This window comes from Eleginops maclovinus, chromosome 15 (assembly GCF_036324505.1).
Source record: "Eleginops maclovinus isolate JMC-PN-2008 ecotype Puerto Natales chromosome 15, JC_Emac_rtc_rv5, whole genome shotgun sequence".
Taxonomy (NCBI): Eukaryota; Metazoa; Chordata; class Actinopteri; order Perciformes; family Eleginopidae; genus Eleginops; species Eleginops maclovinus.
The window spans coordinates 4,049,513-4,059,638 of NC_086363.1; the positions used below are offsets into that span (position 1 = coordinate 4,049,513).

General features: G+C 39.6%; 1 long non-coding RNA gene across 1 annotated transcript in view; it reads left to right on the forward strand.

The window, feature by feature from the left end:
* LOC134876832 (uncharacterized) overlaps window positions 1-7,656 on the forward strand; it is a 76,704-nt gene extending 69,048 nt beyond the window's left edge. The window contains exon 4 of the long non-coding RNA XR_010167499.1: window positions 6,632-7,656. This is a non-coding gene — a long non-coding RNA (uncharacterized LOC134876832). The remainder of the gene's footprint in view (window positions 1-6,631) is intronic.
* Window positions 7,657-10,126: the final 2,470 nt, after the last annotated feature.

Sequence of the window (10,126 nt, forward strand, 5' to 3'; positions counted from 1 at the left end):
AAAAGTGCGGATTTTCAACGGAAATGTAAGTTTGCTTTGAAATATTATAGCGTTATTCTGACAAATACCAGCAGAATAAAACGCCCTTTTCGGTTGTTTTTACAACAATCTTGTGATGGATTTGCTTATCTTCGATGGGGAATTTCCTGTAGTAGAAATGGGGTGTTTTTCGATGCCTTCTGCATGCTTTAGATTCATTTTACTTTTTACTTTTTCATGGCATTTTTAATCCTATGGTTTGATTCCATAATGAAATATTTACAAATGTAGGCTTCACATTTCCAGTAGGGATATATTCGATGTAACCACAACGGATTTAATAACATGTCATACTATAGTGAGTTTATTAATCAAAATGGCTTCAATTAAAAACCTTTATACATCGTATATTATTATGACTTAAATGTATTTTGTTATGTGCTAAAATATTATTCATTTAGGCTTTTTTTTTACCTCCTTTTTAGTTATTTTTTACTTTTGCATGGAAAATATATTTAGACTATTTCTTGTATTTGCTTTCATACGGGGAAAGGGGGTTACTATGAGTGTTGCCTTTGTGGAAATAGACCTTTTTATTTCTTTTCAAATCAGCATTTTATGTGTATGTGTGATCTAAAGAAATGTGCCAGGTTTAAATTGAACAATGGACGAGTGTTGCTTATTATTATTAGTAGTAATACTATTATTAATAATACTATTAATATAATTATTATATTTCCCAGCGGAACGGAGCCATTGTTTCATAGAAAGATGATTTTATTTTTGTTTGTTAATATGTATTTAAGTACATTTAAATAATGTCTTCTTACCACACGTTATTTTCTGACGTTTTATCTGACAACACCAAAGCATCAAACAGTAACAGATACACAGAAACCACATGCACAGTGAGTGTATAGCCTAAATTATCAGAATGAATACACAGCACACAGCCTATTGCTGTCTTGCCCTTAGGCCACCCGGGAAGCAACAGAGATACAAAACGTAAAAAGCAGGAGAAGCCCAAAGCTTGTGGCCACAGCCTGAAGAGAAGCAAAGGGAAATAAAGGAGAGGGGGGGGGGGGGGCTGAAGGAGGAGAGAGAGGAGAGTCTGTCAGATTTCCTGCCATTCAAAACAAACCAGAGAGAGGGAGAGGGAGATAAGCCCTAATCAGTCTTGTTTTGGATGTTTTTTTCCTGCTCAGCTGTAACTGTAACCAAAGCGACTCCTTGATATTATTAAAGTGCAGGCTGCAGACGCCGGGACGCCGGATTGACTCTGCTCTTTAATTAACAACTATTTCCCCTCCCATCTGTTACCGCATCTCTCTGCCCTAATCGGGTACAATAATAACATTAATAATCACAACAACAACAAATATACGCTATACTACTAATGAGTCTATAGGCAGACGTGTAAATATAAAGTGTTTTTTTTAAATAAAATGTAATAGAAAATATATGTTTGTGCTCTTTTTATTATTGATTATTCCTCATATGGTGCCATATCTCCAACTGGAATCACGTTGGTCACAGAGCTAATAGATCCCCCCTAAAAGCAGGTTTAAATATTCTACAAGATCTCCCTTTTCCTCTTGATCAAGACTGTTTAGCCTTTAGTGTTGCAGTCACATCTGAAAAAGTCATCCTAACAAACACAAACGGTGCCTTAAATAGCCTCCTTTAAAAAGTTCTCAAGGCCTTTTATATTTTAATTAACCGGTACCGATTGTTTTGCCTCGGGGCTCGACGTGAAACCTCTGCACGACGAGACCGGTGAAGGCCGGTTGTCGCGCGGCAGGTATTAAAAAACGAAAGAGAGAGAATGAGGGTGGAAGGGGTGGGGGGGAGAAAGGGAGGAGGAGGGAGGGAGGGATGAATGGGAAGGCCACCGGGCAAAAAGAGATGGGGAGAGCAAGAAAGAGCTTTGGAGACAATTAAAGCACCTTAAGTGGTTCTTAATGTGGTCATTGGAACCGAGTTTTGTGGTTTTGTTTTGTTTTGGACTAAAATGTCAAGAACAACTCACAAAAATGATGTTTCGTGGACAGGAACTTAATCTAAAATGACATCCGGACGAGTTTTCAAGGGCAGGAAATATATTTTGTGGGAATTTTGTAGCTTAACTGTGGATCAAAAGAGTGAAATACCTGAGAATATATTCTGCAGGTTTCAGAGAGAGACAGAAAAGAACAAGCATTAAAATGTGAAATATGACATTACATTATTTATTTTTAACTACGTTAAAGTCATTCAATTCAGAGGCTTTCCCCCAAAATGTGTAGGCTACACTCCATTGCCCGGTGTCCTAACAGATTACTGCGCGCAAGAGTCACATTTAGTTATTTATGTCCGGAGGTTTTGGTGGTGTTTCCTTCAGGCAAATAAATATATGTTTGCAGGCCACCGTCGCCACCACCCCGAGGCACCAGTTGCACGGTAGACGGTCCTAATAGGGCTTAATGCCGACGAGTCGCCCCGCGTTTACCGAGGGCTTGGAGCGCAGCACCAGATGCGCACTGATCTCCGGACAGGAGCCAGCCCATCTGCCGCCTGACGAGGCAGGGAAAAGGCCCGAAACCCCGCACAGTTCAGCCCAGAGGCGAGAATTTAGATCAGCCCCAAGGTTTCTGGATGGACCGCTGCTCCTGCAGAGACATGGGGGCCCTGGTGGTGCCATATTTCTAGAGAGAGTGTCAGTAAATAAGGCAGCATGGAGAGGCAGAAGATTAGGATCTGAGCTCATGTGGGCATGTGGCATTTTATGGTCAGTTTTGATATATAGCAAATGTGGCCTTTATTATTGTCATTTAAGAGATATTTCAAATAAATAATTGGGTATACAATCATATCTGGGAGGATTAAAGACAAAATGTCCCTCTAAAAGTAAAATGTCGTTACACTTCTACACCAATTCAGTTATAATTCCTCGAAAAATATTGTTCAAGACTCAAAATATACTCTTTTTCTGTCACTGTTGATGTCATAGCCATACCAAGAAAGGGGCCTTAATGCAGTTCAACGTTGATTCTTAAATAAATAATCCACCAGTTTCACACAAGAAATTCATTATGTGAAAAACGAAACAAAAACACACATCTCCCACATGTTTCTAAACGGGTTGTCACCCTCTCTGTTGGATCAGCCCTGCTTGGTTTAAATGGTTTATTAGCAGACTACAACTTATTAATATCAGATCACTGTATAGCCTGCAGTCATTTAGTGTATTGCTACACACAGTAATCCTCTTATAGGCTTTACAACATCTTTAAGTATATTTTTTTCTCAGATTGTAACACTAGTGGTAATGATTTTAGTGGGGATCCAGAAGTTAAAACAATCTATAGAGGATACAGGTTTATTTCTTTTTCACGTTTTGCACGCCTCACATAAACAGTAAACTATTCCAACCCATTTAAATCCGAAGTTATACAGTTAGAAGAAATGCATACTGTCTGCTCCCTGTCTGTGCGCACATGTGTTGGCCTTGTTTGTGAGTCTGTTGTGGTTTTTAATCAGCCCCGGTCAGACACCGACCTCATATGACCATAAAGCGTCCGTTAACCCGGTCCTTCAGCCTATCTGTGAGTGTCTGTGTTTAGGTCTGCACCTTTCCAGCCTAAATAACGACTGGCATAATGAAGAGCAACCATAACAAACGGCCCAGAAGATGTTTGTGTTTCTCCAACAGCAAAAGCAATTAAGAAAATGGTGTGTGACCTACATAAAGGATGCGCCTCGGAAGCAAGCACAGGTTAATATGCTAATATGGATCTGCTAATTGTGGGGATTTACTTGTCAGTTTGCGGGAGGGGAGGGGCCGGGGCGTCACTGCCGCCGCCTTGTTTAAGCCTTCAAGATCGGCAGCAAATTAATTTCTCCCCTTGCAGTGCGTGAGGTGAGGAGGAAACAGGTGGTCGCGGTTAGATGGACAGTCAGGGAGACTCCAAATGTAATGCAGAGAGATAGAAAGATACTTTATTTATCCCAAGTTGGGACATTGTTTTGTCACAGCAGCATTTTGACAGTCAACGTACAAGAATTACAAAAAGTCTTAAACGTAGAATAAAATGCAAATAAAATCAACAACAAATTCTCAGAAAAGACATGCATTGAGAAGAGTATATACACAGCAACAAAATAATATACTCAAGATGGAGGGATAGAGACTTTTAAATTAAATAAAATAAAATATAATAAAAATGTAAAACAATATATACATACTCTCAGAAAATACATATATTAAGAGCATCTACACACTTTAAATCCAGAATAAATCTGAATACTCTGATATACCTATCCACTAAAGGGACAGAAAAAAATAAACATAGTATGCTATTAAACAAGTTGTGTATATCAGCCTTTAGTTAAAAGTCAAATATAATCTGGGAGGTATTTGTAAGGTATGTACAGTATAATTATCATATTTTCTTGCCATTTACTCCGGGATTCAAACTAAAATGTATAATACATATACGTCCTGTCAAGTGCACACATCATATTAATTATTATCGCCCCAGGGTGACACCCCCCCCCCCCCACACACACACACACACACCCACTCACCCCGCCCACACACACAGGACGTTTGGGCTTCTTCGAGGACCCTCCTTCTGTCTCGGAAACAATACTTTTAACGAAAGAAACAATATATCCAGGAACAACACGAGTACTAGTGTCATTTCCGGTTTGTGTTGTCAATTAGCGTGTTTAATAGTTGTTCTAATTACTCCTGAAGTCAAAGCATGAGTTCAGCTCAGGGCAGACACGTGTCAGCTGCTGCGAAAACACCGAAGAAAAGACCAATCTGCTGCCAACGGACAGCCACTCAACAACATATTGGAGGATATAATCCTTGGGCCTGAACCTGGCGATACAAAAACAAAGACTAGTGAATTTAGATCTTGGGCTGTTATTGCGGAAAAAAGTTTTCTTAATGGGTTTAAAATTCCGAGTTTCGAGTTAATCCTAATGTATGTATTTCTTCACAAATAATTGAGTATTGTTAGCGGTTATATGGACGGTTATAAAGTAGGGGTTTTCTTTACTCAAACAACCAATCAAGGTCCTTCTACGGTGAATGGTTAACAGTATATTAAAAGGACAGTTTAAGCCATCACTCGACCATAACTGATGCTGTAAAATTGATCTCTGAAACTTAACTTCAGCAGCTGTTGGATCAGTGAGCCGTGTGTGTATGTGCGCGCGCGCGTGTTTTGTGCATCGATCGATGGTCATTAACTTATCTTTTCAAGAGTTCCTGAAGTGTTCTTGGAGATCACACGAAATCTAAAAGACTTTTGACGATTTCCCATCCACTTTATTTGTGATGCACAGACAGATGGGAGAAATTGAGCAAAATGTACTTTTAGATTTTCATCTCTTCCTCCTCCTCTTCCTCACTGTTTGTTCCTGTCCACCAGCCACAGCACATAAGAGGCAACAGGAGAAAACAAACTTTTATACAATTCTCAATTATCTCACTGGGTTCTGTTTTGATCGTTTCTTCAGATAGTTGATATGTCTCAATTGTGTCGAAGGATTTCAAATAATGTAAAAAATTAGGATAATCTTAAAGTGCACGTGATTACTTTGGATTTTGCATCAGGCTACTTCTGCATGGTGAGTTCAATGTCAAGAGTCAAGTGTTTTTTTTTAACTTTTGGCTTTATTCTCACTGCAGCCACTTTCAATTCATGTCCAACTCGTAAAGACTGTCATATTTACAGGATCTAATACAAATATTCAAAGTTACCAAACCACCAAAGCTGGTTTGATTTTTCAGGATAGCCTTGTGCTTGTTGTGGATCCAGGGTGATTTTCAGAGGAGAATCTCTGAAGGATTTACACAATTGGACAGTTGGGGTAATATTGGTGGGAAACCAAATAGCTACCTTAATACATCCAAGTAATGTGACTACATCTGCATTTATTGAGACAACTTACATGTGGATTTTGAGAATTCAGCCCTTCTGACATTGTTGATTCTTCTGCAGCAGAGTGTAACTGCTAGTTTGTAATGTCTTCTTTACTACCTGCGAGATAAAGGACTTTGCTAAGGGATTATTCTGTAAAAGCTCTACCTATTGGCCTGCGACCACTTTAAACACTGGGATGTTTACTCACTAGCCCTATTCACTTATTGCACATCTTTACTGGCTGTCAACCAAAGGGTTAGAAGGTGTTTTAGAGGCCTAATGAAATCAAGAAGTAAAGATTATAGGAAGGATCATCTTGTGTGGCAGAAACATTTTCAACATAACGATAACTGAGTCCTCTGTAGCATGATTATGTTTTCTCTGCTTCCTCTTCCAGCCTCTCTTGTAGCTGGTTTAAAATCATCACATCAAACTAAATGAGCTTTTTTGCCAAATAAGGAAACTTGACACTTTATTTACTCGAGTGCTCTTCATATTATTGAAGTGAAGAACATAATCATATCTAACAGCTGCTGGGTTCAGGTGCAGGGCAGAAGAGGAGGCCGTCCACATTCTGAAAGCTCCAATCTCACACATTTTATTAACACAAAGCTTTCATCATTCATTGGTTTGGACATTTCAGTGTGAAGGCTCCTTTTCCTTTACTCATCTCAGCTCTGCTCTTTCCTGTTCAATCTATGCTGATGCTATCTTTTTTTCTGACTCTATTTCAGGTTCAGAACTCGACGTGTGTTAAAAATGGACATGTGTTGACTCTTGGTGTTGCTGTTGGTGCTTCTTAACCTCATACTGCACTCAAAACAAGACAAGATCAGATGTTTTCTGGGCAAACGGGCAAGAAACGATCAACTAAAAATGAACACATTTTCAGTTTTTATTATAGTCTGTCAGCATTTCAGTGGCCAAGATCCAAGTTTCTCCTGTGGACATAAATTACATTATTTTTAGCAATCTGAAATGAGCCTTTTTTGTTAAAAAGTCACAACCTGTTCTTTTATTTTTGTAGTTTTTCTTGCATAACAGTTTTCCCCTTTTTGCTGTTCTTGTCCCGGCCAGCAGAGTGCGCCGCTTTGGCAGTGCAGCCTGAGGGTAGATTAACCTGCAGAAAGAGAGGGCACACACACACTTACTCGCACACATACACACACACATATTCACACCCTCTCACTTTGAAAGCTAGTAAGTATACACATGCAAGGGGGCCGATGCAGGTTCAATGACTTTGATCGTGTAATTCCTGTGTAATCTCTGTAATCTTTTAAAGCACAGCTGTTTGAATGTATGTTGTATGCGTGTGTGATTGCATGAGTCACTGCTTGCCGTTATGTACATTGGATTAAGGAGATGAAGTAGAGGCCGAGGCTAACGCTAAAGGAAAATCTTTAAGAATCAAACGATCCGTCCACTCTGTTACAGATTTTCAATCCTGTACAGACTGGCTAATGTTTTTACTGTGGACCTTAAACAGAGCCCTGGTTTGACAGTTTTACCTCTTTTAAAGTGTTAATGAAGGGTGTCTTTTTATATATTGTGTTGCAGTGAGTGTTAATAGCTGGTTATGTGGACATTTGCTGGTGTCTTTAAGGCCTCCAGGCAGCCTAATTTGACCTTTTGACCTTTTTTATTATGGTAAAATTCAATAGGATGTCACTGAGGTACCTTCTTTTTGTTGCATGACCACAAAATGAACACGATTTACTGTTTGTATATGATTGTATGAAATACATTCTAAATAAACCCTGATAATGAGAACTTATAATGTGTGTTGTCTTTCTATTTTAGGCATTTTTCTTCACATTTAAATACAGAAAACATCCTCATTTACCCGACTCTTTATGTTGAAGATATCTGTGACTGGCCTCAGTTGTAATTGTCCGCCTTTTGATTAAATCAAGCTTCAGGATTTTATTGTTGCACCGTGATGTTAAAGCCTATTGAACAGTAGTGGTCGATATTTCAAACGAATCTTATTTGAGTTCATGCAAGGTCACCAGACCAAAACCTTGGCGTCCGGCCAACATTTAATTTCTATTCAGTTGTTACTTCCAGTGTGGCCTTCAGAGTAGGCCGTGGACGCACAGCATCAAATCGAGGGCAGGAGGAATTGGTGGCAGAATATATATTAAGACAGTAGTGAGACTCTCATATTCATCCATTTTTGTGCACTTGGGCTGTAAAAAGTCTGTAGTTTTTTCCTTTGTGGAGCACATCAGCAGCTGTTGCCAACTTAAATCATGACAAATGTAAAAGGCAAAAGTTAAATGAATAGTAAACTGGACAGGCACACAAGCTTATGGCTATAGTGAACCAGACTTTTGGTTACAGTGACTTTGAACATTATTTTGATTCGTACAGTCTTGTCCGATGACTCTGACATACTTTGAGTTGTAGTGTGTAACTTTGTTTAATGTTAAAAGATTACAGTCCATTATTTAGCTGTTTGTTTCCCCCCTGAGAGTCCAACAAGTTCCACCACAATATTTGTATAAAGACATCCACAGAAAATGTCTATATAGTCTTTATTGATGCATCTTTTCTACTTCCCAGTCAACAATGAAGAGAAATAAGACGAGAGGCTAGTAATCAAACCAAGGACGTGGTTATTGTAGGATATTCTAATAACCCTTTAGCAACAGGGGCAGCCCTGGAGTCTATATTTCCAAGGAGAAGTTCAACATTATGCGATGTTTGCTTGTCCCTTTTTTGCCAAGGTTAGATGAAAATGCTGGCCCCCCCTCATGTCACAGAATGATTGATATGCAGGTGCAGCCAGCAGCCGGCTAGCTTTGCCTTATGTTAAGTTGTTTTTCCATAAGCTTATAGCCACCCATATCTAATTGAGCCAGCAGACGTATTGGTATTCCTAACTTGTCTGATTGTGTCATCTTATCCCTGACCTACAAAGCACTCCCAATCTAACTTTACCGGCACTTCACCCCCTTTCTTATGGATTTGTTCAGAAAGGTATGTTTTAGGGAGAGCTTTTCTTGCCACTGCCATCTGTGCTTTCACTCAGCAACCTCGCAACCTCTTAAAATGACGGAAATCCAGACCGTGGTGTGCAGAGAGCAACCCATGACTTTTTCCTATCGTATTGTGTTGTATAGCTCTGTATGTCTTGTTTGCACGGTTTATGCACCTATACTGAGGAGAAATAAATATCTAATTAGTGAGCTCTAGAACTGCTTTTGTTTTCTTTCGATAGAGCCAGGCTAGCTTGCTTTTTTACTATTTATGCTAAGCTAACTAGCCCCTGCACATTTATCGTATTGATCTTTTCTTCTGACTCTTTGCTCGAAAGCAAACAAATGTTTTTCCTAAAACTGTTCCTTAAAAGTGCGTGAGAAGCAGAAGCTCACTAACAAGTTTTCTTTGAAGGTGTCACAGTTGACCCCCCCAAATTGGATGGATCATAATATCTGTATTTAGATATTAGCTCTTCCTACTGTCATGCACTGTTGTGTGGAACAGAAATTCAGCTAAGTGAGACATCTGTCTTCACCAAAATGTATAGTTTGAGGTCTAATATATATATATTTAGATCTTTCTTCCAGCTTCAACCAAGGGTTTCCATCTAGTCCCTCACAGGCCACCATTAGCCATATTGATTTCCCCCCTACCCACTGTCAAACTGAACTCTCTCACAGTGTTGTCTTTCTTAGACTTTAATGCTGTTGTTTATCCTCAAACGCAACAGAGGCACATCTGAAACAGGGAAAGTGCGGATGAAACAATACCCAAATCGAGCAGAGAGGACTGAGAGAGACACACCTGGAAAAGTTGAAAGCAGAGTTGGTCAATTATAACAGACTCCTCCGGCTTTGAGCCTTCGACAATAAGCTCATACGCTGTTTTCTTAAGTCATCCGCTGCCAGAGAAATCCTGTTTACTGTGTAACAACCAGCGTGGATGACAACCGCAGCGTACACACATGCACCTGAGATCACAGACCTGCTGCTTTATGGTAAGACAAACAGCCACATTACACACACAGGAAACACACCACAACAACACTGATACAAGCATATACTGGGGGGTAATGTGTGTGTGTGTGTGTGTGTGTGTGTGTGTCTGTGCGGTTTCTCGACTGCTCCTGTATAATTACCAGAGAAGTCTCCTGATGTGGAACCTTTGCTGTTCTCACAATGAACCCATTTACCGCTGCAAACCATCAAACACCTGACAAACACACACACACACTGAGAGGC